Source organism: Schistocerca americana, chromosome 1, assembly GCF_021461395.2.
Source record: "Schistocerca americana isolate TAMUIC-IGC-003095 chromosome 1, iqSchAmer2.1, whole genome shotgun sequence".
Taxonomy (NCBI): Eukaryota; Metazoa; Arthropoda; class Insecta; order Orthoptera; family Acrididae; genus Schistocerca; species Schistocerca americana.
In genome coordinates, this window is record NC_060119.1 from 810,126,359 (window position 1) to 810,149,614 (window position 23,256).

General features: G+C 42.5%; 1 protein-coding gene across 1 annotated transcript in view; it reads right to left on the reverse strand.

Annotated features, from left to right (window-relative positions):
* LOC124612751 (E3 ubiquitin-protein ligase RNF19A-like) overlaps positions 1 to 5,053 on the reverse strand; it is a 190,608-nt gene extending 185,555 nt beyond the window's left edge. Inside the window, exon 1 of the mRNA XM_047141145.1 lies at positions 4,925 to 5,053. The gene's annotated coding sequence lies outside the window, so the exon portion shown is untranslated. The remainder of the gene's footprint in view (positions 1 to 4,924) is intronic.
* Positions 5,054 to 23,256: the final 18,203 nt, after the last annotated feature.

Here is a 23,256-nt window from a genome sequence, read left to right on the forward strand (position 1 = left end):
TCCATTATCCTCGTTTTGCTTTTGTTGATGTTCATCTTATATCCTCCTTTCAAGACACTGTCCATTCCGTTCAACTGTTCTTCCAAGTCCTTTGCTGTCTCTGACAGAATTACAATGTCATCGGCGAACCTCAAAGTTTTTTACTTCTTCTCCATGAATTTTAATACCTACTCCGAATTTTTCTTCAATATACAGATTGAATAACATCGGGGAGAGGCTACAACCCTGTCTCACTCCTTTCCCACCCACTGCTTCCCTTTCATGCCCCTCGACTTTTATAACTGCCATCTGATTTCTGTACAAATTGTAAATAGCCTTTCGCTCCCTGTATTTTATACCTGCCACCTTCAGAATTTGAAAGAGAGAATTCCAGTTAACATTGTCAAAAGCTTTCTCTAAGTCTACAAATGCTAGAAACGTAGGTTTGCCTTTTCTTAATCTTTCTTCTAAGATAAGTCGTAAGGTTAGTATTGCCTCACGTGTTCCAACATTTCTACGGAATCCAAACTGATCTTCCCCGAGGTCCGCTTCTACCAGTTTTTCCATTCGCCTGTAAAGAATTCGCATTAGTATTTTGCAGCTGTGACTTATGAAACTGATAGTTCAGTAATTTTCACATCTCTCAACACCTGCTTTCTTTGGGATTGGAATTATTATATTCTTCTTGAAGTCTGAGGGTATTTCGCCTGTCTCATACATCTTGCTCACCAGATGGTAGAGTTCTGTTATGACTGGCTCACCCAAGGCCATCAGTAGTTCTAATGGAATGTTGTCTACTCCCGGGGCCTTGTTTCGTCTCAGGTCTTTCAGTGCTCTGTCAAACTCTTCACGCAGTATCGTATTTCCCATTTCGTCTTCATCTACATCCTCTTCCATTTCCATAATATTGTCCTCAAGTACATCGCCCTTGTATAAACCCTCTATATACTCCTTCCACCTTTCTGCCTTCCCTTCTTTGCTTAGAACTGGGTTGCCATCTGAGCTCTTGATATTCATACAAGTGGTTCTCTTCTCTCCAAAGGTCTCTTTAATTTTCCTGTAGGCAGTATCTATCTTACCCCTAGTGAGACAAGCCTTTACATCCTTACATTTGTCCTCTAGCCATCCCTGCTTAGCCATTTTGCACTTCCTGTCGATCTCATTTTTGAGACGTTTGTATTCCTTTTTGCCGGCTTCATTTACTGCATTTTTATATTTTCTCCTTTCATCAATTCAATATTTCTTCTGTTACCCAAGTATTTCTATTAGCCCTCGCCTTTTTACCTACTTGATCGTCTGCTGCCTTCACTACTTCATCTCTCAGAGCTACCCATTCTTCTTCTGCTGTATTTCTTTCCCCCATTCCTGTCAATTGTTCCCTTATGCTCTCCCTGAAACTCCCTACAACCTCTGGTTCTTTCAGTTTATCCAGGTCCCATCTCCTTAGATTCCCACCTTTTTGCAGTTTCTTCAGTTTCAATCTGCAGTTCATAACCAATAGATTATGGTCAGAATCCACATCTGCCCCTGGAAATGTCTTACAATTTAAAACCTGGTTCCTAAATCTCTGTCTTACCATTATATAACCTATCTGATACCTTTTAGTATCTCCAGGATTCTTCCAGGTATACAACCTTCTTTTATGATTCTTGAACCAAGTGTTAGCTGTGATTAAGATGCTCTGTGCAAAATTCTACAAGGCGGCTTCCTCTTTCATTTCTTCCCCCCAATCCATATTCACCTACTATGTTTCCTTCTCTCCCTTTTCCTACTGACGAATTCCAGTCACCCATGACTATTAAATTTTCGTCTCCCTTCACTACCTGAATAATTTCTTTTATCTCGTCATACATTTCATCAATTTCTTCATCATCTGCAGAGCTAGTTGCCATATAAACTTGTACTACTGTAGTAGGCATGGGCTTTGTGTCTATCTTGGCCACAATAATGCGTTCACTATGCTGTTTGTAGTAGCTAACCCGCACTCCTATTTTTTTTATTCATTATTAAACCTACTCCTGCATTACCCCTATTTGATTTTGTATTTATAACCCTGTAATCACCTGACCAAAAGTCTTGTTCCTCCTGCCACCGAACTTCACTAATTCCACATTCACATCCTATATCTAACTTTAACTTATCCATTTCCCTTTTAAAATTTTCTATCCTACCTGCCCGCTTAAGGGATCTGACATTCCACGCTCCGATCCGTAGAACGCCAGTTTTCTTTCTCCTGATAACGACGTCCTCTTGAGTAGTCCCCGCCCGGAGATCCGAATGGGGGACTATTTTACCTCCGGATTATTTTACCCAAGAGGACGCCATCATCATTTAATCAGACAGTAAAGCTGCATATCCTCGGGAAAAATTACGGCTGTAGTTTCCCCTTGCTTTCAGCCGTTCGCAGTACCAGCACAGCAAGGCCGTTTTGGTTAATGTTACAAGGCCAGATCAGTCAATCATCCAGACTGTTGCCCCTGCAACTACTGAAAAGGCTGCTGCCCCTCTTCAGGAACCACATGTTTGTCTGGCCTCTCAACAGATACCCCTCCGTTGTGGTTGCACCTACGGTACGGCCATCTGTATCGCTGAGGCACGCAAGCCTCCCCACCAACGGCAAGGTCCATGGTTCATGGGGGGTTACGAACCATCAAATTTTTGTATCTGACCACGCGGCTGAGAATGAAAATGTACGTGGTCCACACGGATTTACTTTTTTATCAAATGGAAAACAACACAATTTCCCGATTAATCGTAACATGTAACCGGAAGGGGGACACTGATTTAATTTTTGCCTTGTGGGCAGGTATTCCAAAAAGTACAACATAGGTCTACTAAAAAGAAATTGCGCAAAATTTGTTAATGCACTACTTCGGACACAACACTTCCCGCGGCATGCCTGAACCACTCTTCGATTAAAATAATAGAATGATTGATAGTACAGAAATGGGAGGAGGCGATGTTGGTTCATATTGATTGGGCATACTAGAGTTGCGGCAGCAACAGCTGAGTGTTTCTGTTCACGATGCAATCACGCGTTCCCCGTTAATGTGCATTATTAGGTTTGCTTAGCAGGATGGCAATTCTCTTATTGCTCTTCTTCACACCTGAAGCGAAAAAAAAAAAACCACGCCTTACAGTGAGACAATGAAAACAAATCACTATTCTTCGCTACCGACCACAAGCATCGTTACAAATGACTGGCAACTGGCATCTGAGGTAGCAGTGCGATGTGACAACGGTGAACACAACAGAAAGTGTGACGAAGTCCATAATGTGACTGGTTGCTGCTGTGGCAGCTGTCTAACTCAAAGCATTGACTTATAACAAAACGTTGAAATATGTGTGTGTGTGTGTGTGTGTGTGTGTGTGTGTGTGTGTGTGTGTGCATGTGTGCGGGGGGGGGGGGGGGGGGGGGGGATAAAAGTCAAGAAGTAATAAGAGCCCTCGCGGATGTATGTCCTATGCTTTGTATATCTGCAGAAGGATAACACTGACAGTTTCTGTTGACCGTGTACACTATTAGTCACAAAAATTTTTTTCCTGTCATCAATAACACCATAATTCGTGCTGTCCCTGCAAATTGTGGCATACTTTTAATGTTTATAATACCACGACACAGCGATATAGAAACAAATATGCGTACATGTCCTGGACCCAGTTGGTTACATCATAGAACTGACCGAAGAAGTAGTAGTAGTAGTAGTAGTAGTAGTAGTAGTACATTTCTGCAACAGGTGGCTCACTCCAGAACCGTTTCCCGTAATACACTCACTGTCTTACTTTTCTCTTTCACAAATTAATGTAATGATGTCAGATTCTACCGGGGAGACAGTTCTGCAGCACACAAACACAAAACAGCAGAAGAGACTCCGAGCCCTGGTGGGTTCGCTAATTCCACAGGCCGTGATACGCGCAAAATGCATTTACTAGTGCAAGTTAATAGCATCACTGATTTCCGCAAAATGCAACACGAAAATATAAATTCAAATCCCCAAGCGATACAACAGTTTTGCAACTAGAGATGAAATTTTATCTGATCTTTCTACAACGCCGCTGAGCGAGGAAATACCTTGGGTGGAGCTGTATGATGTGACATCGTATCATATCCGCTTTTTTTTTTTTAATTTGCATACCGTACAAGCGCAACAGTACGGCATTATCAGCGCGGATAGTATTCTAACTAGCGATATTGGTATGACTGTCCTTGTTTTTCGGATTCCTGATAGTGTCAATTAGCAGGAATACTTTGAGGACATAGTATCGATGGCACATCCAAGGTCATATCATATACCACAGCAATCCACGAAACAAGAACGTAAGAGGGCAGTTGTTAGTCATGGGTGACAGCCGCTGACGTCAGGATCACTGGGGGCTATCAGTATATGACTACAAAATAGTAGGTCATCGATGTTTGGTCAGTCTTCTGCAAAACACGCCGCCTTCTGATTTATGCTCTCGACGAAGGGTACGACCATTGCGTAGTACGCATATGTTCACTTTTAACTCTACCTAAGTGATGTGGATTCTGCTTCATTTTACATTGCAGGACTTTACAATGAGATCTTCATCCAAATTACTTACACTTGCAATGAGCAGCTACGTTATTTGCGAAGGAACCTCACTTCATGCCAAACACTGACACAGCTGAATATTTGTAGTTTATTTCTAACATCCTCTTTAACACAGCTCACATCAGCTCACAAGCATCTTGACCGCTTAAAGATATTTCTAGTCTGACCGATCTCATCACTACGTGCACTTTTTTTTCGTAGACGTTTAACACGCTTAAAACTTTCGGCTGCCTTGGGATCTGATGGCCTGCACACAGAGATGCATCACCATAAAAATACTCCCGGAAGCATACGACACAAAGCACACCAGACTTCCTGGCTATAAGAAACGAAGAGCGCGTTTGGGCCACACAGATTTCAAGAATACTCACAAGAGACACGTGACGCAATTAAGACGGTGGTAGTACTATTAATGAGTTCAGGGCCACAATCAGTTGCCTCTCCGTTCCGGACTTTCCGCGCGCGCACACACACACACTTGTCACTGTAGTCGCCCACCAGCCTCCGCACACAGACTGGCGTGGAAGCGCGGGACTACAGCCGGGACGACAAATTAGTTCCTGCAACCTCCGCGAGCGGCACCACCCGCGCTCAGCTGTTCCACAACAGCCGCGAATCACTGACGTCTGCAAAACACGCCCGGCAGCGACGCTTGCATCGGCACGTCCCTTTTCTTGCTGTTGTCTGTAGTCCCTCAGGGCTATTACCATGAAAATTCACACCTATTACGATATCACAAAGACAGTATGAAATCATATTACGCATAAATAATAACAACCAAATATCGATGCTGCTCGGCAATCTGACAAGCATATAGCAAGTGACACTTCTTTGTAAGCGAGGATACACTTTGAACGAGCAAACTACGCTTAAGCACGCAGTTCTGTTAAATAACTTTTCTTTTTTGAAGCAGCGACCAGCCTCATTTCCTTCTCTTTCTGGTCCCTGATTACTGTACGCCATACATGTATACTTAATTGGGTCAGAGTTTTTTTGCCATTATTTTTGCGGCCTTCAATAGGCTGAACGAATGTACGGTATATGCTTGTTTCCTATAGTGAGGTCCGCAAGGCCAGCTAGTTCATTTTACACAGCTGTAAAATTGACCTATCTTAATAAAAGTTTACATGTTTTTCATTTTATCCTATGACTACTGTGGCGTTACCTGTGCCCTCATTAATTAAAAAATTGCCTGTCTTTCTTTATGTAAAATGCGTCTCAGGTGTTATCTCATGTAAGCCTCGATTAGTTGTTGACTGTTGGTTAGCGGGTTTTAAATTGACCCCACTTTTAATGTGTCCTTTTAGTGCTATTGCTGCTAGCTATTAATTGGCATATTACTTTCTGTCAGCATAGACTGTAAGGTTTCGCTACTTTCCCTGTTGATCAGTAACGAGAACTCGTAAATAGGAGTGGCAAATGTGTATTTTTTTTAACTGATGACTGTGGTGCGTTGTTCCACGTTGTCACTTACATATCCCCACTAAATTTAAAACTTGTTTGCCATTCATGTAAAACAGAAGTTTCATTGAGCTTTACGGTTTATGTAATAATCGTATATCGTAGCTTCCACTCAGTTTTACCTCGGTTCTGTACCGACCTGTTCAATACGCTCCTTTACTACCCATAATACGCCTTTAACTTATTTCGTGTATTTATGAATTTTTGTTGTTTTTTCCTTCATTTTTAAATATAAACCAATAATTCAAATTGTGAACGGCCGGACTAGTGGCCTCGCGTTCTTCTCTCCGCCAATAGATGGCAGTACTTTTGCCACTCTGGTTTACCACTTTGCTTCCTCGTTCGCGTCCGCTACTTACTCCCTGTTCTGCTCTCATAAGTAGCACACCGCGCCTAGTACACTTCCACCGCGGCGCTCGAGGGCCACAGCACAGTGTAAGTATCGTGGTATTATTTGTATATTTCCCTACCATGGCAGTCGTCCGTAGTACTGTCTGGTGTCACCTTCGCATGGACATAGGTTTCACAGCATCCCGCCGGGAATCGAAGCCGAGACCCCGTGCTCGGGAAGCGAGAACGCTACTGCGAGACCACGAGCTGCGGACATCTGAGATCATAGACTTGTAAAATTGTTTCCGCCGTTTCCTTGACCAAAGAAGGTCCACCTATATTCCTTTGGATTCAATGACACCCCTAAAATTCAGAACAGCGAGAGAGCTATCAAGCTCTCCTACCGGTAGTAGTCATTCTTCACCTTCCAACGCTCTACATGCCTCAGTTTCAGTGCATTTTTGGATACACTTGGGACCAGATTCGTAAATAAATAAGCGCCAAGCATTCAAAGAAAAATCACACGTCAAATGTTTAAGGTTATGGCAAAGAGCCGCAATTCTCCTAAAGAACATTTTGCTTTCCACGCTATCTAGGAGTTCCAATATCAGTAGCAACTACAGTAGATAGGCAAAACAATGTGAACAGTGGTAGTAATGGGATCCTTGTGTTTCACGGTCAACAACGCACATAAGGCGCGTGTTGCGCTGCACTGTGCGTGTTCAGTACAGACTAGACATCAGTGGATGTTGTTTACGAGTAGTGGGCACTTTTTATTTGCATTCAGAGGCCGAATGACAGAGATCGTCGTATGCTAACACGAATTTTGTCAAAACAACACAAAACTACGGCGGCTAAAGTGACTGCAGAGTTCAATAGCCATCTGCGAGATACTATATCTGTCTACACTGTCCGCCGAGAACTCCATAAAGCGAATATTCATGGACAAGCTGCTATACTGAAACCATTAGTGATGACAACCAACTCAAAGAAGCGTAAAATATGGTGTCACGAGCTAAATCCTGAACGGCTGGTCAGTGGAAACACGTCATATGGTCCGACGAATCAAGGTTTTCGTCATTTCCAACATCTGGCCGAGTTTACGTCTTGAGAACACTAAAACACGGCTGCAATCCTGATTGCTTGATTCCAACGGTTAAGCATGGAGGTGGAGGTTTGATGGTGTGGGCAGTCATAGCATGGTACTTTGCAGGTCTCATCATTACTCTTAAAGGCCGTGTTACAGCCAACTATTATGTGAACATTTTAGGTGATCAGGTGCACTGATTCAAATGCTGTTCCCCAACAATGATGCCATATTGCAGGACCCATTCACACAGCCAGTACAGTACAATCGTGGTATTACGAGCATGAACTGAGCTGCAGCGTCTTTGCTGGCCAGCACAGTTCCCAGACTTGCACATTATCGAACGCTTGTGGGCGGTATTGGAGCGCAGACTCTGGAGCAGATTTCCGCCTCCCTCGTCACTACAGGAGTTAGAAGAGGTTCTGATCGAAGAGTGACTGAACATTCCACCGCAGACTATACAATCATTGTATGCCAGTATTCCGAGAAGAATTGCAGCTGTATTACGGGAAAATGGGGGTCCAACCCCTTATTAATAAACCATTCCCAAGTAAGTACAGGTGTTCACACTATTTTGCCTATCTCCTGTACACCCCACTTCAATCCAGCAAGAGCTTCAACTTCTGTACTGGAAACCGTATTATTGACAATTATCGTTTACCTGACTTACGACTCCTGTTTTGTAAGTGAATGGCAGAATTTTCTAACATTTAGCTGTAACTGTTCATCATAGTTATCTTGAAAAATACCAACCATAGCAACTTTGGCAGTACTACCACGAAAAATTGTGGCAGAAACGCCTCTCTTGCCTTTTCTATTACGGAGACGACGTGGATGCCCTTCGGATGAGGCGACACTGATAGATTAGTAAAATTGGTGTTACTCGTGGAACGAACACAGCTGCAAGGAAAATTGGAAAAGCGGAAGTACATGTTCTCAGAAACGTTTTATTTCAATTTTGTTACAATAATTACATGTCTGTGCTTGAAACCCATACGCAATATTTTATACAAAATAATCTCCATTGCTATTTGTATTCTCACACTTCTCCAGCAGGTTATAAATGCCACGCAAAAAAAAGCAGTTCTTTTGAAGCGAACCAGTCAGCGAGCCATTTTCGCACATTTTCATACGAACTGAAGCACTGTTCGGCGAGAGCGTGTCCCAGTGATGAAAATAGATAATGATGGGCCAAGTCTGGAGAATAAACCCCATGCATTAGTACAGGGTGTTCCCTCAAACCTACCTGATCTCAAAGACCCAGGAAAAAAAATAGATACGACAGTGAAAAATGCTCCACATTGTAGAGCATCTCAATGAATTTATTTATTTATCATCAATACACCTCTACATGTGAACCATTTGTAGACGAAAAATATCGAGACTATATTCAATTTCTTGCCAAGTTCTTTGTAACATTTCCTTTGTTATTGTTGCAATCGCATAGCGATACGATGTCGCAACGTAGGAATATCGCCCACTTTGGTCGCATACACGCTGTCCTTCACGAATCCCCACATTAACAAATCAAGCAACGGAATGTCGGGGGAACGTGGTGGCCAGCAATGGGTCCTCCGCGTCCGATCTAACGATTGCGAAATTTCCTATTCAGGAACTTGCTAACAGCCGTTGACCAATGTTGCGGGGCTGCACCTTGTTGAAAAATGATGTTGGATTGCAAGTTGTATCTGAGGGTACACAAACTGCTCCATGTCCAGATACACTGACCCATTCACTGTTTGTTCCGCAAAGAAAAATGGTCCAACAATCCCGTCGTGCATTAGCCCGCACCAGACGTTTAGTTTAGGCCTATCTCGAACATGTTCAATGACAACGTTAGGATTTTGCGAACCCCAAATCCGAACATTATGCCTATTAACCTTTCCTGATAGATGAGAGGTTGCCTTATCTGAGAATAAAAATATTTCCAGAAAGCTGGCGTCCATATCAATATGCTGCAGCATATCCGCAGCAAATTGTTGTCGGCGTGGTTTGTCGTTCGGCGTCATATGTTGCAGTATTTGCGCTTTGTAAGCACAAACACGAAGACGCTGGTGAACTACACGATGCAATGTTGATTGAGGTACATCATGTTGCCTAGATGCTTGACAACTGACTTACGTGGGCTTCTGAGAAACGTTTGTCCGATGTCCTCCACTGTCTCTTCTGTAACTCCGTAACGTGCACCGCCAGAATATTTCAGAACACTTCCCCTTGTCATAAACTTCCTATACCATTCCTTAATTGTTTTCACATGAGGTGGATCACATTCATACACACGACGATTATTTCTTTGCACAATAATCGGCGGTTTTGTTTCTGCAAACCACACTACTGCTTGCGCGTGCTGCTGTGGAGTCGCCATTTTCACTTCACGCGGCCATGCTGAACTCGGCGACGATACTTGGCTCTCCTGACGCGGGGATGTAAATTCTTTGAGGTTCTCTACAATGTGGTGCATTTTTCAATGTCGTATCTACTGTGGTTTTTCTCTCCCGTGGCCTTGAAATCAGGGAGGTTTGAGTCGGACACCCTGTATTTCCCTTACCCGTTTTGCTCTATGTGATGGGGCATTATCATGGAGCAATATGACTGTGTTGCCGTTTTTCCATATTCCGGTCGTTTTTCACGTAATGCTCGATTTAAGTCAACCATTTGCTGTTGGTAGCGGCTTCACCAGTTTTAGCAGCTCACAATAGATGTCGCCCTTCTGATCCCACCTAACACAGAGCATTGTCTTCTTTCCAACGCGATCTTGCCTAGCAGTGTATGTCGATGGTTTGTCTGGATTCACCCATGATTTACGACGCTTAGGATTCTTAAAGTATATACATTTTTCATCACCAGCGATTATTCGACGGAGAAACGACTTTGCGTCACATTCACTTGATCAGCGAGTTCCTGTTGAGTTTGAGTATCTTCTTCATCCTCTAAGGCCTGCAATTCGTTGTCATAGTCTTTTTCGGTGGTTTCCCGCGCTCGTCCTTTCTCACGTCCTTTCTCACGTCAAAATCACCACTTCTGAATTTTTTTTTAACCACTGGAAACATTGTGTTTTCCCAAGAGAATGTTTGCCGAAAGCTTCGTCAAGCATTCGATCCGATTCTGCTGCAGTTTCCTTCAAATGATAACAGAAAACCAATGCTGTCCGCAAATCGTAGTTCTTAGGCACAAAACTTGACATGTTCACGGGTTGGAAATAGATGCCGATGTATGAAACTTTGATTACTGTGTGCTGACATTCGTCGTCAGCAGTTACAGGAGGCAGATGGCGCTGCAGACGCGGTCTCACCAGCCCTACACTGACGGCTAGCACCATCTGTAAGAAAATTCCGGCTTCATACTTCTACACCTGATATACATGTGAAGATTCGTCAGTATCTTGATCGCTGCCCTTTGATTCATCCGGTCACCCTGCTGTACTTCGTTTAGCATCATAATCAGAATCAGTTAAATACTGTCTACATATTCGCCTTCGGATTCGAGTTATTCAGTATTATATGTGAAAGCTGACATCGGCTCGTCCGTTAGACCGCGACAACGATCCATGCAAGACTACTTTTCAGCGCCTGTTTGTTCTGTTTAAATAAAGTTTCACTTCGTCAAAGACCCCATACTTAAAAGCTTCATACATTAATTGCAGCAGCAGATCCAATAATGGCTACCAATAAAGTGAAGCACTCGGCACGGCTGAGTTTATTTAATGGGTCAAAAATCGCACGTCGGCCGTTCTAAGTTATTTTTTATTTTTCTCCTCGTAAACTATAGAAATGACAGTGCTGACTTTTAATTCAGAATTAACTAGGGTAAAAAAATGTTGAAAGTCATGAACCCTCATCAACTTCCAAAAACATTTATAAGAGATACAGGAGTAAAAATTTTACTATGGGACAAAAATATCCCATCGGTGGTTCTACTGTTAAAGAGACAGAAGATCTAAAGTCATCAATCTCTTACTCACCTCCAGGACGAAAACGGTGTATCCTGCCTGTCTGCGTCTATAATAAATCTGATTTGCAAGTGTAGGAACGTTTTCTAAATGTTTGTGTAGCGTGCTTTGGAGGCGGAACTTTGTTACCAGCCTGGTGTTTACCTATTGAGATGCGGAAAACCGCTTAAAACCCACATCCAGGCTGGCGCACTCACCAGCTCTCGTTAATCCACAATGTGGATTTGATCCGGGCCAGGCTCGTTGCCTCGTGTCCCGACTGCCGCGCATTAACACGCTCGGTGTAATTTATCAGTATAAATAAAAGAATGTTCCTATGACAGACACGAACAGCAAACATAGAATACACAACGCTGCGTGAAGTACTCTGAACTGGAAACCAATGGATGAGCTGAAAGATAAAACCAGTACGTGCTGATACGTGAGCGCTGACAGAAACATCAACCAAAGACGTACAATATGATGTCATGTGGCCAGTTTACGTCAACACAGGAGGAAGATTACTTGACTAACCGCTCGTTGGGCCCCCTATAGCTCGTTCTCTTTTATTTATTTGGCTGGCCAATTACACGATAGTATTTACATCTTGGAACTCTCCGACACCATATGCATGCTCCCATGCCATTCATTCACATATTTTTGTCCTTAACATTCACGGCCCAGTATTACCTACAGAGCACAGCATCGTCCATTCCGGGAATCTCGTATCTTCTCATGACACTGGGCTCCTAAGCACGAACTCCCACGGAAACCACAGCCGTTATTTCTGCAACTCAGTCAAAACACCATATCCGAAGTGTAAGTGTAATTCTTTGCGTCCCACTCTTCAACAAATTACCACCAGTAATAAGAGCTTGTCTTTTATAGATTTAACTGACCATTCATATGACAATTTCATACTGATTTAGATGCAGCACCGTATCTGCTTGTACGCCCAAAATACCTACCTATACACTAAAAACAGTGACGAAAGGAACTCTAAATGCAACTACTATGTTATGGCAGTTACCTGGCAACATCTTGCCGGTAATTTACCGAGAGATGTTCTTACGATTACAGTCTCCTTCCCTCAATGAACCGGATAGAGACTCAAAGGGTCGGTGAGAAAAATACGACTACGGAGCAGTAGCAAAAATGTGACAACAGGATAAGACGAAACGACTACTACAAAGGGAAAGGGGAGAAGACGACTAGAATAAGACGGGAAAGCTGCGCACTTTCTATTTGGGACAAGGTGGTTTATGTCATCACAGCCGAGAACCATCTGTGCTGCTACAACGGTAACAGCCCTCTATTAATGACCGCCTCTATTTGATTTTATGTGAAGAACAGAGTTTACACTTCCATTTTTTCCGGTGTTTATCAGTCATCTATTAAAATTATGAGGCGCATTTTTGGATATCAGTCACCGGAGATAAATTCACGAATAGAAAGTCTTGCTTGCTTGTATGTTTACATACTGCTATTTACTTTGAGAATATGCCCCATGCATTAGTATTTCCCAACTGAACGCCTCGATCGTTTCCCTCATGCGTTTTGCTGTGTGTGATGGGGCGTTATCATGAGGCACTGTGACTTTATTTATTAAGAAGTATTGGCACGCGTTTCACCAAAATCGGAAGGAATGTCGTGAGTTATCGCATTGTGATTTGTTGTATTCCGATTTGGCTAAAGAAGTCGTTCAAAAATGGTTCAAATGGTTCTGAGCACTATGGGACTTAACATCTATGGTCATCAGTCCCCTAGAACTTAGAACTACTTAAACCTAACTAACCTAAGGACATCACACAACACCCAGTCATCACGAAAGAAGTCGTAGCCCGGTACAAAGCGTCCTTTCAGTCAACGAAGGTGAGGAAACCTCAACTGTATTTGTTTGGTGACACAAATATAGGGAAGTCTACATTGATTGAAAAGGTCTTGGGGCTAAACAGGAGGTTTATATGCCGTACTGTCGCGAATTTGGATTTGTAGGGTATAATCCATCTATCCATTCTGTGATTTTATTTGAGGAATTTGAGTGGTGTAGATGGAAGTCTTTTGCAGGTATTTGAAGAGAATTGTTGAAGGTAGGCACATTTATCAGAAAGAAAACCATGCTACTGAGCATAAAATTTCGATACCACAAAGGGGCTATAAAAAAAGGTGCACGGCTTTTGCCACATACGAGAAATTATGCAAATGAAGGAACACTCACGTTAGTGGAAGTATCGTCGACAACCGCTACTGCATTTTTGGCCATCGAACTGAGTGCAATAAGATGACCTATTACTCTCTCTCCCCCCCCCCCCCCTTGTCAAAAAAAGACGCATCACAAACAAATGATTACAGTTTCAGAAAAACTGGATGATTTGTTCAAGAGAAAGAGCTTCAGAAATTGAGAAAGTCAGTAACTCACTGGTCCACCTCTGGCGCTTATGCATGCAGTTATTCGACTTGGCATTAATTAATAGACTTGTGGGAAGCACTCCCGAGGAATACTGTGCAAAATTCTGGCCCAATTGGCGCGTTATATCGTTAAAATCCCGAGATGATGGGAGGGTTCTAGCCATAATGCTCCAAACGTTGTCAGTTGAGGAGAGATCTGGCGACCTTGCTGGCCAAGGTAGGGGTTGGCAAGCACGAAGAACAAGCAGTAACAACACTTGCCGCGTGCGGGCAGGCATTATGTTACTAAAATGTAAGCCCAGGACGGCTTGCCATGAAGGGCAACCAAAGGGGACGCAGAGCATCTTTCACGTATTGCTGTGCTGTAAAGGTCCCGCGGATGACAACCAACGGGGCCCTGCTATGAAACGAAATGACATCCCAGACCATCACTCCTGGCAGTCGGGCCGTATGTCGGATGACGGTCAGATTTGCATTCCACTGCTGTCAGGGGCGTCTCCAGACATATCTTCACTGGTCACTGGTGCTCAATTCGAAGAGGGACTCATCACTGAAGACAATTCTATTCCAGTCAACGAAATACCAGGCCCAAGACGTGTCTGGAGACAAAGGTGGGGTACCAACTTGACTGTCGCCCGCCATACGATCCGACAAGCAGGAGCGATAGTCTGGGGTACCATTTCCTTCATAACTGAACCGCTTTGGTTGTCACCCGCGGCAACCTTACAGCACTGCGGTACATCGATGACATTCTACACGCTATTCTGTTGTCCTTCATGGCAAGCCATGCTGGGTTTACATTTCAGCAACATAATGCCCGCCAGCAGGCGGCGAGAGTTTCCACTGCTTGTCATCGTGCTTGCCAAACCCTACCTTGGCCAGCATGGTCGTCTCATCTCTCCCCAACTGAGAAAGTTTGGAGCATTACGGACAGAAGCCTCCCACCTGCTAAGGATTTTGACAATCTAACCCATCAATTGGGCAGAATTTGGCACCGTATGCCTCAGGAGGATTTCCAACAACTCCCTCAATCAATGCCACGCTAAATAACTGCTTGAGTAAGGGCCAGAGGTGGTCCAGCACGTTATTGACCAGCTCAATTTATGAAGTTGTCTCTCTTGAATAAACAATGCAGTTTTTCTGAAATTGTAATCATCTGCTTGTTTGTACATGTAGATCACATCTACAGATTTCCGTCTCAATCGGATATTTACTTCGTAGTGTGTCTTTTTTTTTGTCTTGGGGTGTATCTGACACGCGTTTGATACTTCCGATTTACATCTTCAGTTTACGTTTATTGTATATGGCAAGGTTTTTAATGTCGCCACGTGACAACCCACACGTTTCTAGTACAGTATATATGTTAATTCAACAGACTTCCCAGAACGGAAATGGAGATGGCTTCGATATTCTGAGCAAGGTGACCGAGCGTTCTCGAGTCGAAATGCAGACCTAATAGTTTGCTTTATAGAAGAAATGATTTTACGCTAAGGAGTGCTCTGGTGCTGCAAGTGCTGTTGGTAATAGAAACAATTTTTTTGGAAGAACTGTATCGCATACCATTCACACCTATCACCACCTCAGTCGTCTGGCAATAGACGGCACAGTAATCAGCCAACAGCCGTCACCTAATGCCTATGTGGCCATTGCTGTAATACAAGACAGGAGGGCTGTTGCCTGAAGTTGACGTACAGCCGATTTGGGTATCATCGACCAAAGTCAGGCTTCAATGTCACATTCTAGATTGCATTATGGAGCATTACTAATGGGCGCCAAGGATAATTTAAATACGTCACTAGCTCAGTAACTTTTAGAGCACACGTCATGCAAGTCCTTCGTCTATATTCCGACGAGACGACGCCGTTCAACATAAATGATGCTCAGAATACTACTGTGTGGACGTAGGACACCACGAAAGCTACTTTCTTAACTTACCTACGTGCTGCTCACGTTAAAAACACCTATTTTCTTCAGGCGGGCATCACAACACAGCATGCCCAGGAAACGTACACGCGCGGTTTATCGCATCTTTCCGACTTCGCAAAATCTCGAATAGTTTATGTGGGGAGCATGGGACCATCTACCGACAGATCTCACAGCTGTCTGTAGTACAATAAATACAGAATAAGTGATGAAGATAGGAATTCAGAGCAACAGTATGTCACGATGATTAGACACGGATCCTTAAAAAAAAACCAACAACTACAACACGAGACGGTCATTGGACTGTTAAGGTAGCTCTGACGAACAAACGGATGGAAACAGCTGAAATACGGGCGGAAGTAATAAGCAACGTGTCACCATGAACCATAGAGAACAGATCACTGCAAGCTGGTTTAGATCTCGGCTTATTAAGTGTCGTTTACTGCTGAAACCATACGGCAGACAAAGAACACTTGCATAATGTAGAGTCAGTCAAATAGGACATGAATAGTATTCTGTAACGCTCAGCGACGAGTCTCGCTTGTGTATGAGGCGGCCGTATCGACGACAACGTGCCCATAGACGACCTTGAATCACAGCGTGGGGTGTTACTGGATAGGACACACTGACTGATCTGGTAATCGGTGTAGGGAGGCTGCACGCTCGACAGTATGCAGTATGTTACTACCTTTTGTCACAAATTTCATGATCAGGCTAGTAAACGGCATATTCCAGTAGGATAATGCGAGATCCGCACTGCTGTTCAACCTACCAATGCCTTGACTGGCCTGCCCAGTTTCCTGATTTCTCACCTATAGAGCAAGTCTAGGATGCGATGAGAAGAAATCAACAGCATGGGTTTTCAGACATGGCAAGAAATTTCCCAAATATCTTTCGAAGATGGTTTGTTTCCGTGCCATGACTAATAATACGCATGGTATTCGTGTCCGTGGGTATCACACAAAAAACACACTAATGTTGATTATGGGCATCAGTTGCGAATGGACTGGGAAGTTTACTCATTTAATATCTGATATGTGCTTAAAATCTCCTCAAAGTCTTATAAATATCGGACTGATGCTTCATGGTGTAACGCTTTCCATTTCCGTTAGTATATCAGTATGCAGTAGTGGGTTACATGTAGAAGGCACTACGTGTGCGTCGTTATAATAAGTCTGTGCGTCGCAGCTGAAGGGAACCTGGCGACAAAAGTTGGTAGGCGTCTCAGGAGCGCCGCCCTGGACTTTCTCTTCACACGCAGTAGTTCCGCACAAGTGTCCGGCGCAGGCTCCGGAACTGCTTTCTACAAATCCCACCCAACACCACATCACTGCCAAACATAGCGCGTGTTGTGTAAGTACCACGAAGCCAGAAGTTAGCACCGGAAGCACTGAGCTGACAAAAGTCAAGGGATAGCGGTATGCACATGCACAGACGGAGGTAGTGCCGCTTACACAATGTATAAAGTGGAAATACATTGACGGAGCTGTCATTTGTACTCAGGTGATCCATGTGAAAGGTTTCCGACGTGATTATAGCTGCATGACGGGAATTTGCAGACTCTGAATGCGGAATGGTAGTTGGAGCTAGACGCATGGGACATTCCATTTTGCAAACTGTTAGGGAACTCAATATTCCGAGATCCACGGTGTCAAGAGTGTACCGCGACACCAAATTACTTCTCACTACGGACAATGCAGTGTCCGACGGCCTTCACTTAACGACCGAGAGCAGCGGCGTTTGCGTACAGTTGTCAGTGGACTCGATCCTCTGGTCCAATTGAAGCGATCATTGACTGGAAAATGTTATGTTCAGCTACTAAGAGACCATTTGCTGCCATTTATGGACTTCACGTTTCCAAACATACTGGTTCGTCATTGGTGTGAAGAACATTCGGGGCGGTTAGAGCGAATGAAATGGCCACCCAGATCGCCCAACATGAATCCCATCGAACATTTAGGGGACATAATCGAGACGTCAGTTCGTGCACAAAATGCTGCACCGGCAACACTTCGCAATTATGGACGGCTATAGAGGCAGCATGGCTCAATGTTTCTGTAGGGGACTTCCAACGACTTGTTGAGTCTATGCCACTTCGTGTTGCTACTCTACGTGGGCAAAATGAGGTCCGACACGATATTAGAAGGCACCGGTGCCGTTTGGTATCTCAGTGTATATTAAATCTGGTAACACTTGTCTCTCAGAGCGGAATATAAAATTTACTTTCTGGGAAGTATCTCATGTTCACGTGCAAACCGCGTACGCCTAAATTCCAAACTATCTTCAATAAGAAAAGAAATGAAAATTTATTAAATGCTTTAACAAGCAGTACGGCTTAAGAACACAACTGTGGAGCTACACTCAAATATAAAACAAATGAAATCGCACTGTGTCGTTGAAGAAAAACACTTTGTATGTACATCACTTTAAATCTGGCGGTTAGATCTTCTAATACTGGGCAACTGTATTGCCAACATTTACTTAGAAGAACTATGCAATTTGATGGTGGCGTTGCGCTTATCGTTTGATCTCGATGTCATGACTACAACCAACGCCCAGTTTATTATCAACTCTTCATGTTGATAATCTTACCTAATAATGTGGTCTCCTACGCCACAGGATCTTAGCACCAATGACTGTAAAGGCTGCGTCCCCTGAAACAAGAAAAGACTGATTAAGTCAAGACGTTCCCAGCAGCGATAAAAACCTTACGTAGACCTTAGGCGCTGTAGTCGAACTGTAAATACACAGCCCAATACAAAAGAGTGCCGAAGGATCATTAGCAGCTTTACACAGCGTTGCCAAACGACATCTATCGATATTCGATAGCTGTCAATGTATCACTATCACCGCTAATTCCATCACGTTGCATCGAAAGCTCAATAACCACCAAAACACAGCAGTACCACTGAATCGAGTACTTCATTTTGCGGCTTTAATGACAAATTTAACTGTTGTTGGAAGCAATACGAGCGGGAACTGGGGGAGCTTAATAAAAATTGAAAGAAACGGTAATTTCATGCATAACGCTTTCCATTTCCGTTAGTGTATCAGTATGCAGTGGTGGGTTACATGCAGAAGGCACTACGTGTGGGTCGTTATAATAAGTCTGTGAGTCGCAGCTGAAGGGAGCCTGGCGACAAAAGTTGGCAGGCGTCTCAGGAATTCTCTTGACCCAAAGGTAAGTACTCACACTTGCAAAAGACAGACAGGGTGGTAGCCATTTGTTTCCTGGACTATTGTAATACACGTTGCACTTATAAATGCTTTTCTGTTTATTCACAAATCAATGAATGCTCAACGGCACGAAGTACAATTACTCATTTTGAATCGCGCACTTAAAAGACGAAGCCCGCAATATGCTCGTAGGCCTGACAAAGTCACTCCGTTACATGACAATGCTAGGCTGGCCAGACGTCCCGGTTTTCATATTTTGGCATATATATATATATATATATATATATATATATGCCAAAATAATAAAATTAGGGAAGATTAAATTGAAACTTATCCATTGGAATTAATGTCCATATCTTTTCCTGATTTAAACTAACTACAGATATGTTTTATAAGACTGTATTCATCGTTTATAAAAGTAAGTTTTTGTAAAAATTGTAACACGGCTGAAAAGTAACTATATTTACAGGAATTGCAATGGGCTTTCTGAGGCCCCCCCTCATGCATTAATGTCAGTCCAAACACTCATACATCCAAGAGTTAAAAATGATGTTGTGTTGGTTACAGACTTGTTTGGAGCAGATCCATCATCGAGTTCTCTAAGAAATGTTGTTGAATAAGTGTCCTCACGGCATTTAGAGCACATTCACGGGCAAGCAAGTAAAACAGGAAATTCTCAGAATGACTTAAACGTACTGATCTCCAGAGGAGTCGTCTCATTCTTTATCAAAATTCGTTAATCGGTACGATAAAAGTAAAGTACATGTTGCAAATGGTGATGAGGTGACTGAACGCGGGACATTAGTTCATATTTACTCAATATCTACAGAGGTTCCTTAAAGCACCCATCTAATTTCATATTTCACATTGTCACTTCTGAGACATATATTTGCTGTACACATGTGAAAGAAACAAACAATTGTTCGAAAATAAGGAACAACCGCCTTGTGAACGACAACAGACAGTATATACAAATATTTTCAAGATAAATACAGACTTCTGTTTAGTGGTGGGCCTTTTCCTTTCTGGTTTTCCCTCCTGAACGTTTGTTGATCTGAAACATCTGATATGTAACTGTACATTGCACATTACATCAAGCTCCAAGGCTCAAATCTTCAAATGACGTAAGTAATCACCTAGAAGATAAGTTGTTCTAGAAATAATATTGGTTAAAATGTTTATAGCTTTATTCTCCCTTCTCAGTAAGTCGGCAGGGTAACCTGATTTACATGACATGCAGAATACGTGACAGCTTATACACCTGCACCGAAATTTCCAACTGGTAACCCAGCTTGAGCCGCTAGAGCCGTCCCGCCTGTGCCTGTGAGCAGCACTCGGGCAGTGGTGTCACTATATAGAGGCATTCGCAGGCCTCCTTTCACGCAGGCCTCGGTCCTGGTCGGTGCAGTCTACCGTGAGCTGCACTGCAATCAGGTCAGACGGTGAATGCTCAACGGTACGAAGTACAATTACTCATTTTGAATCGCGCACTTAAAAGACAAAGCCCGCAATATGCTCGTAGGCCTGACAAAGTCATTCCGTTACATGACAATGCTAGGCTGGCCAGACGTCCCGGTTTTCATATAAATGTCCTGGTATTACGAGAAAATGATTCAGGACACCTAATTTGTAATTGAGAAACAAATGGGATCAAAAACATTTTCAATTAAATATTTGTGAAAAACAAGTTTCCTAGACGTACAACATTACTGAAATCTGTATCTTGCCCTTATTTGCTTTACCTCGTCTTATGTCTAAAGAAAAAGTAAAAGATATGAGAAAAGAAAAGAAGGTTTTATCTACCCTCGCCTCTAACTTGCCGACCTTCCACATTATGGCCCTCGAGACAGGTTCAAAAAGGTTCAAAAGGCTCTAAGCACTATGGGACTTAACATCTGACGTCACCAGTCCCGACGACTTACCTAACTAACCTAAGGGGCATCACACACATCCACGCTCGAACCTGCGACCGTAGCAGCCGCGTGGTTCTGGACTGAAGCTCCTAGAACCACTCGATCAAAGCGGTCGGCTCGAGACAGGTAAAATCAGAACAATAGGAAGTATGAAGCAGCATTAATGCACTTAAACTATTTCTGCTAATGGGACTGCACCCACATGGAAGTTAATTATGTGAAGAATGTGAGCGATGCAGCGTCTGTTATAAGTGCTTACTGAATACTGTTTGTTGTATATACACACTTGCCCTAACAGTCTGAAATCTTAAATTTTGGTACTAAATGTATAATGTATATCTGATTACTGATTAGTTATATTAAATAGATTTTAGGATTAACAAATAGTACCCAAGTACTTAGTGAGTAAACACTGCAGAAAATATATCCAGGCTATTACAAATAAAAGTATATTTAAGTCTTTTTTATTTGTGAAGAAAAGAATTTTAATCATGTACAATGTACCTACATATTCCTTTCAGTTCACACAATGAAGATATATTCTTGCTATGGGTTTCAGCTGCTGCATCGTCATAGTCTATTGTCGATTTCAAAATCACGAAAGCCGACAAGAAAGCTAACCATAAGCGTTACAATGAAGTTAGGTATAAAGTACAAATAGAAGTGTCTCCGTTTTTTCTATCTGAAGCCTGGTCAGCCTAGAAAATGCCAAACCACATGTTAGTAACAGACTGAAGAAAAACTTGCAGAGACTTCGATGAGATGTCTCACATCGCCCGCTCTTTTCTATTCACCACGCATCGGCCCTTCTGATTGGCATTTGTTTCAGTCCATACAGCAAGGCCTTTCTGAACGACACGCCTCAACTTTTAACTATCTCGAAAACTGTCTCCATGAGTGAATCAGTTCTTCTGAACTGATTTTCTTTATTATCATCATCATCATCATCATCATCATCATCTTGGAATTCACCTGTTGCTCGAAAAGTGGGAAACGGTTATTGCTATTGAAGAACACTACTTTCAGTAAACTATCATGCACATTGCTGTTAAATTAAAAATGCGTTTTCTGTCCAACGAACAGCGATAATTAACTCAAGTACACAATACTGGTACAAATGTGGTAACGTGGCGCAGACGTGATGCACAGCTAGCTTATAGTTGTTACAGTTTTGGTCTTTTTCCGTTAGTAGCATTCATGATTAGTAGCAAATAAATGAATTTAAGTCTGCACATAAACATTTTTTATTTTCCATTTTAGTCACATAAACTATTTGTCATTTTACACGTCTCACAGTGCGGGCCAGACTCTGCGACTAGGGTTGCTACGCCTAGCTGGGACCTCGTCGGACACACTCAGATGGGGGTGTAGAATTGAAGTGAAAATTTTTTTAAATACCATTACTTTTTATTTACAACACAATTACATGGAACTTGTTGCGGCAGAAGCAGCTGGTACACCCTATTTCTCGGAAGATTTCGCCTTTTACGTATTTATAAAACTTCATGCAAGTCAACTTGTAGTTGAACTGGCACTGTAAGATTGATTCCACAGTCCCCGGCAGCAGTCGATTTCTTTCATCAGTCCACTGGGCCGACATCAGAGAAAATACTCTTTCCACAGTGGCGTTGTGTACGGGAATAAGAAACAAATAGGCGCATAACTTTAGCAGTTGGCATTTGCATTCAGGATTTACGGTTTCCGTAAGACAGTAAATCATCCTTTCTTCCATGGAGTGTTTGTACTTCCTTTCTTCCGAGTCACGCTTCGTTTCAAAAACGTTCTTCCGAGATTTATATATATATATATATATATATATATATATATATATATATATAAAAGAAATAGCCTATTTCTCAAGTAATCACGTGCTAGGGTCTAGAAAGCCATTTTCTCTTCCTCAAATTTCGAAATCAAATTAATCATTTCTTGGTTACAGTTCTCATTCTTTAATTTGTTCAAATTCACCTTGGTTTGTATACCAATAAAACTGGCAGACTACCTTTCATTCACACATCTTAAAGAGTGTCGATCGCTTAATATTTAGCTTATTTTGATTATCGAGACTTTATTATTCTCCATGCTTTTTTTTTTTCATCATCAAACAGAGCCAAGTTTCACTGCAGAAATTTCACTGATCGGTACTACTGAAAAAAAAATCTGAAATTATTTTAGGTGGACAGTCTTCGGCGTAAAAAAAAAAATTGTTTTAATCGATCCAAAGCTTAATACTTCTCTACTGCGGGCATTAACGACATCCATCTTGTTTTTGAGTGATATAGATGAGTCTGACATCAACGTAAAAGCGGAACTCTTTCAGCTTCTCTGTCCGTACCGTGTACGTGGAAAAATAATTAAATACTTTCATGACGATTATTTCAATGTCGACACTTAAGACTGGGTCAAATGGTTCTGAGCACTATGCGACTTAACTTCTGAGGTCATCAGTCGCCTAGAACTTAGGACTAATTAAAC